Source organism: Lepidochelys kempii, chromosome 28 (genome assembly GCF_965140285.1).
Source record: "Lepidochelys kempii isolate rLepKem1 chromosome 28, rLepKem1.hap1, whole genome shotgun sequence".
NCBI lineage: Eukaryota > Metazoa > Chordata > Testudines > Cheloniidae > Lepidochelys > Lepidochelys kempii.
In genome coordinates this window covers 4,160,486-4,181,309 of record NC_136407.1, presented here as the reverse complement: position 1 = coordinate 4,181,309, position 20,824 = coordinate 4,160,486, and the positions used below count along the sequence as shown (strand labels likewise).

Genomic DNA, 20,824 nt, shown 5'->3' with positions numbered 1-20,824 from the left:
AGCAAGAATTTCTGCCCATTTCTCTTCTGGCTGGAGCATGATTGGAGTGTGTTTGTGGTTAATGACATTGCAACAGATTGTTGTTCATTCCCCACTTCGACAAGTCAGACAGTCCCTTTCCTATTCAAATCTCCAGCACATCATTCCAATAGCAGGGGTCAGGATTTCTCTGGGGCACTGTCAGGGATGCAGGTAGCTACATCCCCTCTGTCTGACTATTGCCATTGCAGGAGAGAAGGTTTCAACGGAATTGAATGCCCTGGCTCAGACAAGAGACACAGGGAGGTTTTACTGTTCATGGATCTGTGCAAAGGAAATTGTGTCTCTGTGTGAAATTGAGGAAGGAAATGAAACATTCACATGGCGGCCCAATGCCCTAAGGAATGTGGGTGAAGGACTTGGGCTGAGAAATGATTTAACGGGTTTGTATCAATTTCTTGCCCTGATTAAAAACTATGTCTAAAAGGCAGCCGTTGTTGTTAGTACTTGTACCTGTGTAGGGACACCCGGGTGGATGTCAAGTCCATTGCCTTAACCAGGGGTAGTCGATTATTTTATCAAGATCCAAATTTCTTGGTCAAGATATAGTCATGGTCTAGATTCCAGAGAAAATAATATACTGATGATAATAAGTATATAAAAAATTTTGCAGGCACTATGGGCATAACTGTGATGATTGTGTCGTGTTTCACTCTATATCTTGTGCCACCGTCTTTCCCTTTAGCCTTGTCGTTTACCAAGGGTAAAAACTAAACATCTCTTCAGACACAAGGGAGTGTTTGTGTTCATTCCTGCGAGCTACACAAGGGTTTGATGTTGCTGCTTTCAATCCTCCAGCTCTTTGGGGACAAGGAACAATTCAGGCTGTCACTGAACTGACGGAGGGAGATCATTTTTTGACGGGGAGAGGGATGCCTCCTCTGAAAGGTGTTTGTCTGGCTGGCAGTCCTGGTTCCCACGTCTCTCCTGAGGGAAGAAAGTTTTGATGTAAAATACTAAAACTTTTCAGGGAGAGGACAGAAAGGTAACGGCCACATGATGGGGCCAGTCTGAACCACAACATAGTTCTTTCACGTGGGATGACTCTGAACACTGACTGATCTCCATGCCCTTGGATTTGAAGAGATGTTTAGTTTTGCACTTGGTAGACTACAAAGCTGAAGCAATTTTATGGATGGTGACACTATGATTGAAGGGTTATTTAATGTTGTAAAAATTGGTGAAAACACTTAGCTTAAACTTGAACTGCCTGTTATTAAAGGCTGGTTTCCCCACGGTCAGTTCCATCAGCTATTCTAGGTTGTCTCATGGGTTGTCTCATGCCTCGGTGGGAAGTAAAGGGAATTGTCCCATGCTGCTCTTGGCTCCAGGCTAATTTATCCGGGGAGGGGATGTGGAATTGATTTGTTTGCTGTTGAGAAGGGAGCCAGGCCAGTTCTCAGGGAACGAGAACTCCCAGCATTTTTAGCAAAGGTTTCGACACGGTCTCCCACAGTATTCTTGTCTTGCAAGTTAAAGAAGTATGGGCTGGATGAATGCACTATAAGGTGGGTAGAAAGTTGGCTAGATTGTCGGGCTCAACGGGTAGTGATCAATGGCTCCATGTCTAGTTGGCAGCCGGTATCAAGTGGAGTGCCCCAAGGGTCGGTCCTGGAGCCGGTTTTGTTCAATATCTTCATAAATGATCTGGAGGATGGTGTGGATTGCACTCTCAGCAAATTTGCGGATAATACTAAACTAGGAGGAGTGGTAGATATGGTGGCAGGTAGGAATAGGATACAGAGGGACCTAGACAAATTGGAGGATTGGGCCAAAAGAAATCTGATGAGGTTCAACAAGGATAAGTGCAGGGTCCTGCACTTAGGACGGAAGAATCCAATGCACTGCTACAGACTAGGGACCGAATGGATCGGCAGCAGTTCTGCGGAAAAGGACCTAGGGGTGACAGTGGACGAGAAGCTGGATATGAGTCAGCAGTGTGCCCTTGTTGCCAAGAAGGCCAATGGCATTTTGGGATGTATAAGTAGGGGCATAGCCAGCAGATCGAGGGACGTCATCGTTCCCCTCTATTCTACATTGGTGAGGCCTCATCTGGAGTACTGTGTCCAGTTTTGGGCCCCACACTACAAGAAGGATGTGGATAAATTGGAGAGAGTCCAGCGAAGGGCAACAAAAATGATTAGGGGTCTGGAACACATGACTTATGAGGAGAGGTTGAGGGAACTGGGATTGTTTAGTCTGCAGAAAAGAAGAATGAGGGGGGATTTGATAGCTGCTTTCAACTACCTGAGAGGTGGTTCCAAAGAGGATGGTTCTAAACTATTCTCAGTGGTAGAAGATGACAGGACAAGGAGTCATGGTCTCAAGTTGCAATGGGGGAGGTTTAGGTTGGATATTAGGAAAAACTTTTTCACTAGGAGGGTGGTGAAACACTGGAATGCGTTACCTAGGGAGGTAGTAGAATCTCCTTCCTTAGAAGTTTTTAAGGTCAGGCTTGACAAAGCTCTGGCTGGGATGATTTAATTGGGGATTGGTCCTGCTTTGAGCAGGGGGTTGGACTAGATGACCTCCTGAGGTCCCTTCCAACCCTGATATTCTATGATTCTATGATTCCCAGCCCAACCGAGGCTGCTGCCCTGTCCCATCCTCTGTTCCCCTGGGGGCCCTGCATGTCTGACTCGAGAGCATGCGAGGAGCAGCAGCTGACGCAGAGGACAGTCTGAGCTGGGCAAGTGCTAGGAGCTCAGCACCAGAGGCTCCCTGCTCAGCAGAAAACAATCCGTCCCCGTCCCCACCCCAGGACAGCAGCCGGGAGCTAAGGGCAGTGCCGAGTGGGGGTTTCTCTTTTTTCTCTTTCTGGGATGAGCAGGCACCTGGGGGGGTTTCTAGCAGAGCAGTTGGAACTGAATTGGGGAACCAGCTTTTAATAACGGGCAGCTCAGGTTCAGACTAATTTTGTTACAATTTTCTTTATAATGTAAAAAAAATCAAAAGTAAACGGGCAACAATCATTGGAACTCTTCTCTGCTAGTGTTCCCTGCCATAGAACGAAACGGCTTTGTGACTTTTCATGATGTGGGAGTCAGGTTCCCTCACTGTTCAGAATCAATGTGCACAGAAGAAGCCTTTTGTGTTTCATTTCTTGTGTTTCATTTCATTTCTGCTGCCATCGTGTGGCCATTTCCTTCCCCTCCTCTCTGTCCAAAGCACAGAGCTCAGTTCCTCCAGGGAGAGAGGGACATCTTTCTTCTTTCCTTCCTAAACAGCCTCTTGGATTTCCTTGGATTACCCTTTGCTGGGATCTGGATGGGGAACAGCCGTTTCTGAGGATTCATCTAACACCATATTTGGTGTTGATATATAGATTTTACAGCCAGGCTAGATCCCTATGTTCATCTGCTCTGACAAAGGAGCTCTGCGTTTCTGGTCTAAATGGAATTATTTGGCCATTAATTCTATGGGGATGAAGGGGTTCTAGTTACCTGTGCCCTGTACCGCTAAGGGATTGGGGCAACACTGGAGAGATTGGAGGGCGTGGAGCTGGGGAGCAGTGGGTGCTCCAAGGAAAGTTGTTGCTGTCCTCTGGTAACAGAGGGCAGGTGTGGTGATTTTGTAAGCCGTGGTGTTTGTATATATATAAAGTGTACTAAATCTTCAGGTTCCAACCCATCCCTTGTCTGGGCTATCCGAGGCGCTCTTTGTGGAGTGTATTGCTCAGTGATTGAACATTTGCCTGCCTGGCAATGGCTTCCTCCTTCAAATCCCAGTGCTTCTGTTTATAAACCTTTTTGAATGAAAATCGATTTCCTTACCCCTCTCCAGTATGATCAGGAATGATGCTTGTAATAAATTTAAAAACTCAGCATTTTACTAGGCAAATGTATAAAAACCTAGCAAACCTGTCCATCACTGAAATCCGTTCCAGTCCTCGGCATCTCTGAGAGGGACACTGTATTTGAGGCATGTGGGACACCTCTGTGATGATGATCGGTTGAAAAATGCTGGATTCAATGAAAGATGAGACCATAGGAGGGGCAGGTGAATGGCAGTACCACACAGGGTCATAACACTCAGAGATGGGGCTTCACTGTCACTACCCCTGTGTGTTCCATCATTTATCTCCCAGAGAATCACACCCTCCCCATCCCCACACACTGTCACACAAAATCTTTTCCCCTTGAGCCCAATCCAACCCCCATGATTAGGGGAGTGGAACACATGACTTATGAGGAGAGGCTGAGGGAAGTGGGGTGGTTTAGTCTACAGAAGAGAAGAATGAGGGGGGATTTGATAGCTGCTTTCAGCTACCTGCAAGGGGGTTCCAAAGAGGATGGATCTAGACTGTTCTTAGTGGTAGCAGATGACAGAACAAGGAGTAATGGTCTCAAGTTGCAGTGGGGGAGGTTTGGATTGGATATTAGGAAAACTTTTTCACTAGGAGGGTGGTGAAACACTGGAATGCGTTACCTAGGGAGGTGGTGGAATCTCCTTCCTTAGTTTTTAAGGTCAGGCTTGACAAAGCCCTGGCTGGGATGATTTAGTTGGGGATTGGTCCTGCTTTGAGCAGGGGGTTGGACTAGATGACCTCCTGAGGTCCCTTCCAACCCTGATATTCTATGATTTTATCATTCAACCCTACTGTAAGGGGACTGTTGCCTCCTTACTAACATTAAGTGGGCGTGTTTTAGTTGCTAGCTCCCAGTACTCAAAGGGGAAGGGTCGATGTGGAATCAGGACCCTGAGACAGATGGTCCCCAGGAACAATGGGGAGAGGCCCGTGCTCCAGGTCAGCCTGAGTGACAGGGCGGGCAGGCTAATCAGGGAGTCAGGAGGCCAGGGAGGTCCCATCCTCCATGTGAGCTGGAATTGCCTGGGTCAGACAGAGTGGGGCCGAGCTAAGGAGAAAGCAGGGGCCCAAGCTTAGGTGGGGAGCAGAGCTGGGCCAGATCCAGAGGGACCAGAAAAGCAGCCCAGAGAGAGCAGCCCCTGTCCTGGGAGCAGAGCTGCAGCCCCAAAGCCAGAGGCACAGCCCAGAGAGAGGAGACCCTGTTGTGACGAAGTGGGACTATTCTTAATGTTTCCTCTGAATATTGTGGGGGGAGGAGGCGTCAGTTTCCCCTATGCAATTCTTAAGTCTCTAGGTGGGGGATAAGGGTGTATGATCATTGCAGAGTCCTAGAGGGCAGGTGTGTACAGGGGTCTGGACAGAGACAATGGCCGACACCGTTTCCTGGCAACTGATGGCCTTGCCCTTCCCCCCTGCAAGGTGGAAGCTGTGTGAGCTGTGTGTCCTGAAGACAGGCTGCTCACAGAAAGGAGACTGCCCCAGAGTCCTGCCTGGCTTCATGGGGAGCAGTTCCAGAACATCGCCCAGGGACTAAGTGACAACTGGTGGTAGCTGTGGGATGTACTGCCCCCCATGGATGGCACTTCCTGCAGTAAGTGACTGGGGAGCAGTAAAACAAAGGGGGATTGTCGAGGACCAGGCATGCTGAAGGCTCAGAGAGGAGCGGTTTCGGGGGGTAGTTAACCCATGGGAGTGTGTGACCAGTGAGAAGGACTGTGCAGTAATGGGGTCCCCCTGAGGACTGCGGTGAGCACTCTCAGGGGCGGAGGAGCCTGTGGCTTGGCCCTGGGAGAGAGAAGGACTTTTGCAGTAACAGGTGTGACGAAGTGGGACTGTTCTTAATGTTTCCTCTAAATAATGTGGGGGTGCCTCAGTTTCCCCTAGGCAGTTCTTAAGTCTTTAGGTGGTGGGGTAAGGGTGTATGATCATTACAGAGCCCTAGAGGGCAGGTGTGTGCAGGGGTCTGGACACAGAGAATGGCCAACACCCTGTTTCCTGGCAACTGATGGCCTGGGCCCTTCCCCCCGCAAGGTGAGAGCTAAAGGGTTGGAGAACAAAGGAATCAGGTGACCTCCTGGCCCGGGAAAGGAACAAAGCCCAGGGGAGGAGGGGCTGGAGAGAATTTCAGATTGGGGCTGGCTGGGACATGGAGTGAAGGGCAGACATGGTTGTCTGGCTCACTGCCCCCCAAAATGGACCCAGTTGAGGGGTCCCATTCTCTGCACCTACAAGCTCTGTTTTAGACCGTGTTCCTGTCGTTTAATGGACCTCTGTTTTGCTGGCTGGCTGAGAGTCACGTCTGTCTGCGAAGTTGGGGTGCAGGACTCTCTGGCTTCCCCAGGAACCCCACCTGAGCGGACTCGCTGTGGGAAGCGCACGGAGGGGCAGAGGAGGCTGAATGCTCCGAGGTCAGACCCAGGAAGGTGGAAGCTGTGTGAGCTGTGTGTCCTGAAGGCAGGCTGCTCACAGAAAGGAGACTTCCCCAGAGTCCTGCCTGGCTTCATGGGCAGCAGTTCCAGAGCATCGCCCAGGGACTCTGTGACAACTGGGGGCAGGGGTCGGATGTACTGCCCCCCATGGATGGCACTTCCTGCAGTAAGTGACTGGGGAGCAGTAAAACGAAGGGGGATTGATGAGGACCAGGCGTGCTGAAGGCTCAGAGAGGAGCGGTTTCAGGGGACGGTTAACCCCTGGGAGTGTGTGACCAGCAAGAAGGACTCTGCAGTAATGGGGTCCCCCTGGGGACTGTGGTGAGCAGTCTCAGGGGTGGAGGAGCCTACGGCTTGGCCCTGGGAGAGAGAAGGACTTTTCCAGTAACAGGGTTCCCCTGGGGATTGCAGCGAGTGCTGGGACCGGAGGAGTCTGCAGCTCGACCCTGGCAAAGAGGTGGTGACCGCGAGAAGGGCTGGTACACGAGGGATTCTCTCTGGAAACCGTGGGGAGCTGAGAGCACACAGGCCTGTGAGTCCACAACAACTTGGGAAGAGCGGAGTGACGGCCTATCACCATCTCCTTAAGAAGGACATTGTAACCCGGTGCAGAAAGAGAGGGTTACACGTTGGAAAGTTCACCAAGGCACAGTTAATCGTGCAGCTGGAGGAGGATGATCCCTCTAAGGAGCAGATTCCTGACCCCAAATTGGGCTATAGCAGGATCTGGGAGCAGCTGGAGTAGTAGCCAGGAATCGCCGAAACTCCTGTCCTCGACTAGACGGGGGTCTTCACGATCGGGTTCCCCATCGGGGGATCGGAGACGGACGGGATTGGAGCTGAGTCCGAGACAGCCAGAGGACTGTGAGAGACAGTGAGAGCCCGAGAAAAAGCTGCAGAAGCAGCAGCAGCATGAACTGGTGGTTGGGGAGCGGAGAGGCCTAGGGGACCTCCCAGGGGTGAGTGGGGATAGACCCCGGGGGGCCAGTTCCGCAGGGAACCTCGAGACTAAATTTCTGCCCCTGGTTAAGGAGGGCGGGGGATGTGGATGCCCACCTCGCTGCCTTTGAGCAGGCTGGAGATTTGAACTAGGGGGACCCTGCGGAAAAGCCCCAGTATCTAGCTCCCTTGCTGGGTCCCAAGGCCATAGACTCCGTCAGCGAGATGGGTGGGGAGGTGGACAAGCTCCCACTCCTGACCCCAAGCTGTATGTCTGTGTGGAGTTCCCTGGGGCCAGGCCCCTCGAACCTCCAGTGGGAGCGGAAGGTGATGGTCAATGGGGAGACATTCGTGGGGTGGCGAGATCCTGGGACAGAGAGAACTGTTGTCAGGCCCCGGGTGGTGCAGCCTCAGATGCTGAGGGGCTGTGTGAGCTGGGTGAGGGTCCCAGGGACGAAGCCCCTCGCCCTGCCTATGGCCCAGATCCCTGTGCGGACCCAGGAGGGGTGGGGCTGGCTGACCGTTGGGGTTCTCCGGGATATCGGCTGTGAGACCCTCTTGAGGGGTGACTGTGTCTCTTTGGGATAGGATCCAGGCCCTGCTCCGGTAACTGCCGAGGGTTTGAGTTTGAATCCAGGGAACCAATCGGTGGAGAGGGAAATGGTCAGTGAAAATGCAGATGACCTGGCTGGCAGCAGGGAGGAGCTTCTAGGCTCAGGATACCTGCCTGCCTGTAACCAGACCCCTGGGGCTGGGTGGGACAGAAAGACGCTCCTTGCCCTATTGCCCCATTGCAAACTGGAGAGGGGGGCTCAGGGGGCTCACGCTGGCTCTGAAGCAGCAAGGAAAGCAGCGAGCTCGCTGCCTACCCCTACTGGGACAGCAAGGGCAGCGCTGAGCACAGTGGGAGCTGAGACCCCAGCTGAGGGGGGAGACACAGGCAGGGCAGGGGATCTGTTGGGAGTGGCAAGGTGCTTGGTAAGGAAAGTTTGGATGAGCCTAGGCAGCCTTGTGAGCTGATGGCTGTGTCTAGTCAGCAGGGTGGGAAGGCGAGGAGAGTGGAAGATGAGTGTCCCTGGACCTTACCTGTTAGCTGGGTGGAGAATTGTGACAGGGAAGGAAACGTGCCTGTGACTGCCAGGGGTATTGACTTGCCTATGGAGGGAGCTACCCTCATCGCCAAGCAGTTGTCTGTGACCAGCCCTGTGTGCTGGGACAAGGGGAAAGGATCCCAAGCTGTGTGTCTGGAAAAGGAGAATGTGTCTCCGGCTCTTAAAGGGCCCTTTCAGTCTGTGATGGTTGAGGGTCGTGCAGTTGTCTCAGAGCTGGTTCTGGATTCAGCTAAAGCCCAGGAAGGGAAGGGTCTTAAGTTTGTGTCTGCTCGGGAGAATGGCCCTGTAACTAGGTCGCATCCAGTTAGTGTCTATGTAAAATCCCAGAGACCAGACAATTCTGGTGCTTGTATTTTGCCTGTTGCTAGTGTGTTGTTGGGAAAGGGTGCAGCAACTCTGTCTAATCAGGGTGAGATCCTAGCCAGGACACAAGGAGAGCAGAAAGGTGATTTGATTGTGTTACCTACTGAGGGTGTGGAAACCTGCAGCAAGAAGGAAAAGATTCCTGAACTTGTGTGTGGCAAAGGGAAGGAGAATGCTTCTAACCTTTTATCTAGGAAGTCTGTAAGTTTGCCTGAAAGGGGATGGTGTAGGAATCCGCCGGATGGGCCAGAGGTAATTCTGGATGTAAGGGAGACCCAGAAAGAGTCTGTTGTTGCTCAGGAAAGTTTTCCTCTAGAGCAAGCCCTAGGTGAAGAGGGTAAGAGCAGAATTTCTGTGAAGGGTGAATTGTTGCATAGAAAAGCCGTAGGGAAAGGAATCCTCATGGAGTTTTTGCAAGCAGTTTACTGCAGCTGAAGGGTGTGAAAGTGATTTAATCAAGAAAGTTTCAGTTCCTAACAGCCAGAAATTTTCTGTTGTGAATGGATCCACTGACTTTCCTGTTGAAAGATGCAGTGTGGAGAGCTTTGAGAAGGTCTCAGATGGAGTGAAAGCTGTTAAGAAAGTTAAACACTCTGATAACCAAGTGGCTGTGTTTGGCCAGCTTGTTGGGGAGAAGACCCAATCCCAGTTTGACCCCCTGGGCTTTTGGGGTGGCCAAAGGGCACGGGTAGCATAAACCTTCCCACTTGCGGCCTGCGAGTGCTATCAACCACCCCCGACCTAAGGGAGGGCGTGAAACTGGAAGGGCCTGGTGTAACTCCTACCAAGGAATGGGAGAGATGCTGGGGCATCCATGGGAACGTTGGTGGCTTCGAATTTCCCCAGGTCACCAGCTAAAGTGACCCGCTCAGTTCGATCTCGAAGGGGGGACAGATGTGACGAAGTGGGACTGTTCTTAATATTTCCTCTGAATATTGTGGGGGTGCCTCAGTTTCCCCTATGCAATTCTTAAGTCTCTAGGTGGGGGGTAAGGGTGTATGATCATTGCAGAGCCCTAGAGGGCAGGTGTGCGCAGGGGTCTGGACACAGACAATGGCCGACACCCTGTTTCGTGGCAACTGATGGGCTGGCCCTTCCCCCCTGCAAGGTGGAAGCTGTGTGAGCTGTGTGTCCTGCAGACAGGCTGCTCACAGGAAGGCGACTGCCCCAGAGTCCTGACTGGCTTCATGGGGAGCAGTTCCAGAGCATCACCCGGGGACTCCGTGACACCTGTCCTGGGAGCAGAGCTGCAGCAACCGGAGCCAGAGGGGCCAGAGAAGCAGCCCAGGGAGCTGGAGGCAGAGCAGCAGCTGTGCTGAGGCAGAGTGAAGCTGGGGCTGGAGCAGTCCGGAGCCGGGTGCGGTGAGCAGCTGGGAGGACCGAGGGGGACCCTGGGCAGTGGGCCCAGCACAGGGAGACGCCTCAGCCAGGAGGCTCTGGAGGCCAGACTTGAAGGGGGATTGGTAACCCCGACAGTCCTCAGGGGAGTGTGGGAGGGCCTGGGACGGAGCAGGGGTTGGGAAGAGGCGGGGTGGGGCAGATAACGGGTGGGGATTTGGGGAAGGGGTGGGGTGGGGTGGGGGCTATGGAGAGGACGTGGAGCAGTGGCTGGAGCAGCACCCAGCTGCACAGGGCGCCAGGAAATTTGCAGCTGCGTACTTTGTGTAGGGGTAAGGATGGCCCTGGTGGTGACGCTAGGATTGAAGGATTATCTAGTGCGATAGTGAATTGTAAAACACAAACAAACCCAGTTAGCTTAAATTAGAGCTGCCTGTTATTAAAGGCTGGTTTCCCCACGTCAGTTCCAAAACTTCTTCTAGAAATGCCCTGGGTTCCCTCACGCCTCCGTGGGAAGTAAAGGGAATTGTCCAGTGCTGCCCTTGGCTCCAGGCTGATTTTTCTTGGGAGGGGACGTGGAACTGATTTGTTTGCTGTTGAGAAGGGAGCCAGGCCAGGTCTCAAGGAACGGGAACTCCCAGCATCTTCCCAGCCCAAGCCAGGCTGCTGCCCTGTCCCAGCCTCTGTCCCCCTGGGGGCCCTGCATGTCTGACTCGAGAGCATGCGGGGAGCAGCCGCTGACGCAGAGGACAGCCTGGGCTGGGCAAGTGCTAGGAGCTCAGCGCCAGAGGCCTATACTGCCTCCCTCCCCAGGAGCAAACAATCAGTCCCCACCCGCACCCTGGGACAGCAGCCTGGAGTTAAGGGCAGCACCCAGTGGGGGTTTCTCTTTTTGCCCCTACTGGGGTGAGCAGGGACCTGGGGGTGTTTCTAGCAGAGGACTTGGCACTGAATTGGGGAACCAGCTTTTAATAACAGGCAGCTCACGTTCAGACAAATCTTGTGGCAAATTTATTTATAACATAAAAGAATTCATAAGTAAACGGGCAGGAATTATTGGAACTCTTTTCTCTTAGTGTTCCCGGCCATAGAAAGAAATGGCTTTTTGGCTTTTCATGATATGGGAATCAGATTTGTTTGCTGTTCAGAATCAATGTACACACAAGCCTGTTGTGTTTCATTTCTTAGTTTACAGCGCCATCATGTGTCCATTTCCTCCCCCTCCTTTGGCACCTTAGAGACTAACCAATTTATTTGAGCATAAGCTTTCGTGAGCTACAGCTCACTTCATCGGATGCATACTGTGGAAAGTGTAGAAGATCTTTTTATAGACACAAAGCATGAAACACCCCCCACACACACACACAAACCCACTCTCCTGCTGGTAATAGCTTATCTCCTTACAATGTGTACGATAATCAAGTTGGGCCATTTCCAGCACAAATCCAGGTTTTCTCCCCCCCCACACACACAAACCCACTCTCCTGCTGGTAATAGCTTATCTAAAGTGACCACTCTCCTTACAATGTGTATGATAATCAAGGTGGGCCATTTCCAGTACAAATCCAGGGTTTAACAAGAACGTCCGGAGGGGGGCGGGGGTAGGAAAAATCAGGGGGAAATAGGTTACCTTGCAGAATGACTTAGCCACTCCCAGTCTCTATTCAAGCCTCAGTTAATTATTTCCAATTTGCAAATGAATTCCAATTCAACATTCTCTTTGAATTGAATACACATTGTAAGGTAGATAAGCTATTACCAGCCGGAGAGTGGGTTGGGTGGGGGGGGAGGGAGGGAAGGGAAGAAAACATGGATTTGTGCTGGAAATGGTCCAACTTGATTATCATACACATGGTAAGGAGATAAGCTATTTCCAGCAGGAGAGTGGGTTTGTGTGTGTGTGTGGAGGGGTGGGAACCTGGATTTGTGCGGGAAATGGCCAAACTTGATTATCATACACATTGTAAGGAGTAAAAGAATAAACGGACACAAATCAGATGTCAAGAATTATAACATTCATAAACCAGTCGGAGAACACTTCAATCTCTCTGGTCACACGATTACAGACATAAAAGTTGCGATATTACAACAAAAAAACTTCAAATCCAGACTCCAGCGAGAGACTGTTGAATTGGAATTCATTTGCAAATTGGATACAATTAGCTTAGGCTTGAATAGAGACTGGGAGTGGCTAAGTCATTATACAAGGTAACCTATTTCCCCTTGTTTTTTCCTACCCCCTCCCCCCGCAGACGTTCTTGTTACTTGCACGGCTGTTACTGTGAAACCTTTCCCTCCTTTCTGTGCAAAGCGCTGGTATTTTGCACAGTAAAGGTATTTCCTGAGGAGGGAAAGGGAGCTGCATTCACTTAATGAGCAATCACTAGAAAATGAACATAAGAACAGCCACGCTATGTCAGACAGATGGTCCAGCTAACCAGTATCCTGTCTTCTGACAGTGGCCACTGCTAGGTACTTCTGAGGGAATGAACAGAACAGGGACTCATGAAGTGATCCATCCCCTGTTGCCCATTCCCAGCTTCTGGTGACAGATTAAACCCATTAGATGAGGCCTCCATCCCTCACAGAAATCATCTCCTTCTTCAGGTAAAGGACATTCTGGATCTTTCCTTATCCCTGAAGAGACCAAGGGTTGGAATCTGCTGTCTCCAGCCACTGTACATAGCAGGAACGAACACAAAGAGTTCCTTTAGAAGGAGCTGTCTCCTTCCTTCGCAGGTTAGATTTTTCTATGATTTTTCTTCCTCCCACACTTTTCATCACGCTTGGAGCCTGACTCATTTCAGAGCTGAAATGCTGCCTCCTTGAACACGTTCAAGAAAATGTCTGTGCTATGGACAGAAATGGGATTCAGACCCCCTTCTCTTCAGGAAGCTATAGCTTGAATACATTGAAATACATTGTGCGACCCTCTGGGTAGGTGGGAAAAGAGAAGCCAGCTCAGCACATGATGAAACTGGAGCCTAATTCCTCCGGGGAGAGGAAAACCTCTTTCTTCTCTTTGTCCTAAACAGCCCCCTTCCTTGGATAACCCTTTGCTGGGATCAGAATGGATGGGGAACAGCCGTTTCTGAGGATTAATTTCACATCATATTTGGTGTTGATTCCTAGATTTTACAGCCGGACTAGATCACTATGTACATCTGGTCTGACCTCATTCGTAACAGAGTCCAGAGAATTTTCCCCAGTGACTCCTACATCCACCCCAACATCTTCTGGTTGAATGAGCACGGTTCATTCAGAAAGTCATGAGGTTTGGATGTAAAAGGTGTGAAGTGATGGGAAAACTGGCCCTTCCTCCTAGTTTAAATTCTTTAACTCCTACAGCTAGACAATAATACTCAGCTCTTTACTGGCCATAAATGAAACCCAGGTCTCGCTAGGGTTGATCGAAGAGGTTTTTCTGTACCGTCAGCACGGTTGAGTGGTCTAAGGCATAAGACTCTATATCTCAAGTCAGTGTTCTGGTCTCTGTAATGAGATGTCTGTTTAAATCACACTCCATTGGCTCATTTCGATCAGCTTCGTCACATGGAGACACAGTAGCTGGAGAAAGCCTAGTATGGCTGACAAAAATCTGTGTGCACGCATTCCCCAGTGGTTAGAATTTTGTGCTCTTACTCTAGATTCCCAGTTGGGGAAGGACTTTTTCTAACAAAAATTTACTTTCCATTCTTCACTTGCAAGTCAAACAAAAAATACCATATTCCCCCCACCCCAACTCCCCATCCTTCTTCATGCTGCTGGAAAACTCTGTACCTTAAAGCCCAGGCTCTACGCCCTTTTATAGAACTAGATCTGCTTTTCCCCCCGATTCATTGTATCAGGTTTCTCAGCTTTGGCTGCCCCGTTTGTCAACTCTGTGCAGGCAGGAAGCAGCCAAAGTGCTGATTTCCCGGCGCATTGGTTACGGGATCATGGTGTTTGCACAGTGTCTGCATGGCCATCTTTCACCTCCTTGTCCTCCTCAGTAAGCCAAACCCTTTCCCACAGATACTTCGATCAGAAACTGTAGTGACCCAAGGACCTGCAGGTTTCCCTCACTCATCTTTATTATACTGCATTTCAGTATTTTGTATGGTTGTCACTGGAAGCTGTCAGGGAAACATCCATGAAAAAGTAGAGTGGATGTGAGCTTTGTTGGTTGTGAGATTTGTCTGTGTTTTGTGTCATTGTGAGATGCGCAAATTGGAGGTGCCCTTGCAGCATTTGTGATGATTGTCTGAGTTAAAACAGAAGTTCTTGGAGTCGTTTGCTTCCCTGTTCTTCAAAGTGACACAAGCTGATGTAGTGGCTACTGAGAGGGCCTTCAAAAAGGGCCTCAAAAGTGACAGTAACCGGTTTCTGTAGTGTAGTGGTTATCACATTTGCCTAACGCGCAAAAGGTCCCTGGTTCAAAACCAGGCAGAAACAGTGCTGCTTTCTCTCTTGTGGCTCCTGTTGTCTTCTTTCCATCCAACTCCTTTCTCAAATACATCCATAGCTTCTATGCTTTCTTCCTCGTTGTTTTTTTTCCTTTCATGAAACTTGAAGTTCCAAAGGAGAACGTTAGCCTGCATGTTGAGGGACGGAATAGACCATCATTTGGGAGATTGCCAGCTACATATCAAATCTGAGCATAGAAGAATCCCAACCCTTTGTCCTGCCTAGTGACCTCCCAGCCAGCAGTGTTCCCCCTCGCTTTTGTTTATTTTGAGCTAACCACAAACAGCCTCGTGTACCCTTTCCATGTCAGAAAAATCTATTTCCTGATGACCACATTTCCCCTCCTTTCCTGGCTAGGCAGGGTTGTGATGTGAGGACTCAGAACATAATAATTGGAAATCGCTAGCGTAGTCACAGCGTAATCATTGTGGAGCTTAAACTTTGTTCTGTAATCCAGCTAATACCTGTTATGTGCCCATGTATTTTCTGTTCCTAGACCAAACACTGCCCTGTTGGATCCGAGTTCTCCAGAATTCTCAGCCGTTGTTTCTGGGGGGGATTGGCTCCAGGCCATTAACATGGATCGCTATAAGGATAACTTCACAGCTGCTGGCTATACAACATCACTTTTCCCTTTCTAAATAACATTTTTCCCATAATATTTTTTAACACTCAACAACTTGCTCATCTTCAAACCATGTTAACACAAGCTCTGAGCTACAAATTTCCTCCCTGTTCCCTTGATTTTTTTAGCACAGTAAATTGATATAAAAGAAACAGAAAACAAAACAATTTCCAATATTATACATTGAGGACAGGACTTTTTTTTTTTTTTTAAGTTTTAATGCCATCTCGTTTTACTCTCTGGCCCGTTTTTATAAATCATCACAAATGCAGTAACGAGGAGTTACAGAAATATACAAGGAATGGATACAGTGTGACCCAGTCGATAGACAGAGAGCTGACTCCATCCGCAGCCTGAAACAATCTCTGTGACAATAAAGAGGTCTGGGAAGGATCTGACCCGGAATTACTTCCATGCCCAATGTAGAGCTGGCACCAATGTAGGAAGAAGTAGAGAAGCTACAGATCACTGAAGGGGACAGTGAGCCCCTGAAGGGTTATGTTTCCCTCTCTTAGCTAGGCTAGAATAGAAGAGGAGAAAATTCTCTCTCACTCTCGGAGGATGATGGCAATGTCAATTTGTCCTCTCTTTCTGTTCCACTGAAGCTCAAAGACAGGAGGAGACATTTCCTGCCTAAGAGTCTTGAGAGAGCAAGGCTAGGGAGCAGGCAAAGCTAAGGGCCCCTTAAGGCCTCCCCCACTCTGAACGCTAGGGTACAGATGTGGGGACCTGCATGAAAACCTCCGAAGCTTATGTTTACCAGCTTAGGTCAAAACTTCCCCAAGGTACAAAATATTCCACCCTTTGTCCTTGGATTGGCCGCTACCACCACCAAACAAATACTGGTTACTGGGGAAGAGCTGTTTGGAAACATCTTTCCCCCCAAATACTTCCCAAAACCTTGCACCCCACTTCCTAGACAAGGTTTGGTAAAAAGCCTCACCAATTTGCATAGGTGACGGCAGACCCAAACCCTTGGATCTGAGAACAATGAAAAAGCATTCAGTTTTCTTACAAGAAGACTTTTAATAAAAATAGAAGTAAATAGAAATAAAGAAATCCCCCCTGTAAAATCAGGATGATAGATATCTTACAGGGTAATTAGATTTAAAAAACATAGAGAACCCCTCTAGGCAAAACCTTAAGTTACAAAAAAGAGACACAGACAGAAATACTTATTCTATTCAGCACAATTCTTTTCTCAGCCATTTAAAGAAATCATAATCTAATACATACCTAGCTAGATTACTTACTAAAAGTTCTAAGACGCCATTCCTGGTCTATCCCCGACAAAAGCAGCATATAGACAGACAGAGACCCTTTGTTTCTCTCCCTCCTCCCAGCTTTTGAAAGTATCTTGTCTCCTCATTGGTCATTTTGGTCAGGTGCCAGCGAGGTTTCAACACATATCTTCATTTGTTGTTCCCTCAACTGGTACTTCATCATGCTCAGATGGGTTTTGGATACTACATGAAACTCAAACGGCCTCAGAACAGAGCATAGGCATGTTCTGATTGTGGACCTTTCATACAAGTAGAGCTGTGCCAATCATTTATTTCCTTGCTTGCTAGCTAGCCTAACCTATATAATAATAATACTAATTAATAATCATCCAGGTTGACCCAAGATTAATTTTTTTCAGTTTTCTTGGTGAAACAAAATTTAAAAATATCATTTTTGGTCCACCAAAATATTTCAGGAAATAAAATATTCATCCAGAAACTATTCACCCAGCTCCATAGACTAGTCTTCAGAATTAAACAGCTGGAGAGAAGGATCAGTAGCCTCTTCCATTCCTGAAGTCTAGCTGCTGAAGGGTGGGATGGATCAGAAAATAACAATTGGAAATTTCTAAGCCAGCCTTTCAACACACACAACACCACTTTTCCCTTTTGAAATACCATTATTTCCTTAGCCCTTTTTCACATCAACCTCTTGTTCTTCTTCAAATGATGTTACCACACTAATTTCCTTACTGCGCCCTTAATATTTTTAAAAACAACAAGGAGTCCTTGTGGCACCTTAAAGACTAGCAAATTTATTTGGGCATAAAATTTTGTGGGCTATAACCCACTTCATCAGATGCATGGAGTGGAAAATACAGTAGGCAGGTATAAATACACAGCACATGAAAAGATGGGAGTTACCTTACAGAGTGTGTGTGGAGGGGGGTCAATGCTAACGAGTCCAATTCAGTTAGGGTGGATGTGGCCCATTTCCAATGGTTGACAAGGAGGTGTGAGTATCAACAGAGGGAAAATTATTTTTTGTAGTGACTTGGCCACTCCCAGTCTTTATTCAGGCCTAAGTTGACAGTGTAAAGTTTGCAAATTACTTCCAGCTCTGCAGTTTCTCATTGAACTCTGTTTTTGAAGGGTTTTTTGGTTAAAAATGGCCACTTTTAAGTCTGTTATTGAGTGTCCAGGGAGATTGAAGTGCTCTCCTACTGGTTTTTTAATGTTACAATTTTTAATGTCTGATTTGTGTCCATTTACTCTTTTGCATAGAGACTGTCTGGTTTGTCCATGGCAGAGGGGCATTGCTGGCACATGATGGTATCTCTCAGGGGGAGGGATAAGTCAGGGTTTGAGCATTGGCCTGCTAAACCCAGGGTTGTGACTTCACTCCTTGAGGGGACCATTTAGGGATCTGGGGCCAAAATTGGGGATGGGTCCTGCTTTGAGCAGGGGGTTGGACTAGATGACCTCCCTGAGGTCCCTTCCAACCCTGATATTCTATGATCATGTTGGTAGATGTGCAAGTGAACAAGCCCCTGATGGTGTGGCTGATGTGGTTAGGTCCTATGATGGTGTCCCTTGAATATGTGGAAATGTCAGTTTGTTCTCTCTTCCTGTGCTATCTAAGCTAAGAGGAAGAGACATTTCCTGCATAAGATTGTTGAGAGGCAAGAAAGTGCATTTCATTTTAGGCTCACCATACAAACAAAAAAGTACACTTAAGGTAGTAAGATCAAGCACCCAACATGGGGCTCAAACCCATGACCCTGAAACTAAGAGTCTCATGTTCTATCAACTGAGCTAGCCAGGCTGTCTGTAGCACTTCTTCAAAGGCACAGTCACAGTGTGAGTTGAGATTCCTTTTCTGACATTTGCCTTCTCTCTTCATTCCTTCACTCTCCAGCTAGCAAGCAGGGGCTATTACAAGGCTGTTAGATGCTGGTTTCTACATCAGAGAGCTGGGGTTGATTTACCAGCTGGTCAGAGAAACAAGCACGGGAGGGGGGAATTTAGTGTTCTCCCACCATGGGGAGATGCTCTTTGACTCACATAGTGGGGGAGAGTCAGAAAAAGCTTCTCAGCTCCCAGAGAGGGGGTAGACAAGTAGGTTCCCCCCAAGCCACACACACATTTTTGCAGGACATCAGACCTCCTGTGGAGAAGCTTCTCAAAGAATAGGTGGCCCGAGGAATGTCAGAGAAGGGAATCACAGTTTGCCTTACGAGGTAGGTGAGGGAAACCTGTAGGTCCTTAGACCCCTCCAGCATCTGATGAAACCGTTTGTGGGAAAGAGTCTGGGGTAGCCAGGCAGGACAAGGAGAGGACAGAAGGGCTTGCAACTGGTGTGCAATCCCCATGCTCCCAGTGGCCCAAAAGAAGCAGGGTTCAGCACTTTGTCAGCTTCCTGAGAGCGCAGCGCTGACAAAATGAGAGCTACACTAAGGGGCAGCTAAAGCCATGAGACCTGTGAAAATGAATCAGCCTCCCATCAGGTGGCATCAACTCCCCTCTCTGGGTTTCTATCCCAGAAATACTTTCAGCTCAATGATTTTTTCCCCTGAGAGAGGCTCCAGATTATAAACAGAAGAAGAAGCGGAGAGGAGTGCACTGGGGTCAATGAAAGCAGAGGAAAATTGCTCCTCTGGTGATTTCTTTGTTTTGCTCCTGTGATGGTGATGGAGGACCTGGAAGCATAATTTGAGATTGTGACACCCTGTCATCCATTTTTTGGGCTTGGTTTGTGACACTGAGCACAGGGGATCCTTCACTCTCTGTTCTTGTCCCTTCAGGGCAATGGAGACTGGAGCAGCGTCTGAGATGGTGAAGTAGGAGCCTGAGAAAGCCAAAGCTGGTTGTCAGAAAGAAATGGCGCTACCTGGTCTTTTAAGTGGTGGGCTCTGGTGTTTTAACAGCTGAGTCGTGGGTTCCATTCCCACAGGGCAATGAAAGTTTTTAAACAAAAATCTCCATTCACTCCGCATTTGAAATTGGGAGCAAAAGAGGGCTCCTTGTCCTTATCAACATGGGAGAGAATGGCTTTTTTCTTAGCAAATATTTTTAAAGGGCACTGACTCGAGCTGCAGATCTCATTTCATTTGTATTTACAATGGAATGATTCTTTCTAGTATAGACAGAAATTCTTCAGCTAGCCTTGGATTCCACAGGAATACTAGAAGCAATGGTGTCTAACTAATACCTGCCTTTTTTTCGGAGAATAGGAATATCTGAGTTTTCCATGGGCATTTCCCGTCCAGCACCTTGGGCCTCATCCAACAATATAGGAAACCGACATGCAGTCAAATACATGGAAAGTTTCTCAGCAAAGGGTTCACTGAACAGGCCAGGGGAAAAGTTTTGCCAGAACCCTTGGTTATAATATCCCACCCTGACCTTAAATGGAAAGCAAGGAGATGACTCTCAGAGCACACAACCAGAGTAGGTTGGGCACCCACTTACGACTCAAAACCACTGATTATGAGTCTCACGTTCTACATTGTCAATGTACTGCGCCCTTCTCCCTCCACCTGTATATTGAACAGCTAAGCCTGCCTCCCCTCAAGCCATGTCAAGTCTCTTCTGGATAAGGAGCATGGAATGTACCCAACTAGGTGGCCTGAATGCACAGCTTTGGAGGATCTTTGAATTCCCTCCAACTTCTACCATAAAATACTAAGCAGTTGGTTTTGTAATGTTACTGGAGAGTTTAAATCATAGAAACGATAGAAATGAGGCCGTTTCTCAGGTAGAAGACAACAATTGTGTCAGGAGGAAGCCCCATAGTTACCACTGTCATATAATGATGATATGGTTTGTACAACATGTGTCTTGTGAGGTATCATTGTAAAAGTTGTGATCTGTCCCAGGGTGTTTGGGGGAGATTATGAGGATATTACCTTTTGAGATAAGATATAGAGAGCTAGACAATTCTTTCAGCACCACATTTCATTTGAAGCGGGGGATCTGAGTACCTGAGAAGGTTTTTGTTTGCAGGAAGCACCATGGTTTGGTCTGTCATTGTACCAAAGGGGGATATGGTTGTTTGTAAAGGAAGAGAGAAGACTGAACGCCTTCGATGAGGATGGGATTCGAACCCATGCGTGCAGAGCACAATGGATTAGCAGTCCATCACCTTAACCACTCGGCCACCTCATCTGAGCTGTCAGAGAAAGGAGAGGAGGAGAAATCTAAGGCCAGCAGAGATAGGGCCAATAAGGAGTTTTTAAATACTAAGCGTAAGCAGGGTCTGAATGAGCTCCCCCCTCACATCTAGTGAGGAGCTGGGAGGAAAGACTTCAGGAACAGACTGTTTGTATAGACACGCCTACTCTGCCTAGGTACACAGCATGATGGAGCCGCTTTGCCAGAATGACCCGTTTTGGCTGGTGTCAGGTTACAAATCACTTTAGCATTCAGTGAAATGAAATGTTATTATCCTTCCTGTATGAGTGAAGGGCAGCAGAACATACCTCGTCCATCCTGATGGAGGG

The 20,824-nt window shown here is 48.5% G+C and overlaps 2 non-coding genes across 2 annotated transcripts; one reads left to right on the top strand and one right to left on the bottom strand.

Moving 5' to 3' along the window:
• Nucleotides 1-14,389: 14,389 nt before the first annotated feature.
• TRNAV-AAC (transfer RNA valine (anticodon AAC)) lies at nt 14,390-14,462 on the top strand. Its single transcript has one exon. It is a non-coding gene; the product is annotated as a tRNA-Val (tRNA).
• A 5,945-nt stretch (nt 14,463-20,407) lies between these two features.
• TRNAS-GCU (transfer RNA serine (anticodon GCU)) lies at nt 20,408-20,489 on the bottom strand. The gene has a single exon. It is a non-coding gene; the product is annotated as a tRNA-Ser (tRNA).
• Nucleotides 20,490-20,824: the final 335 nt, after the last annotated feature.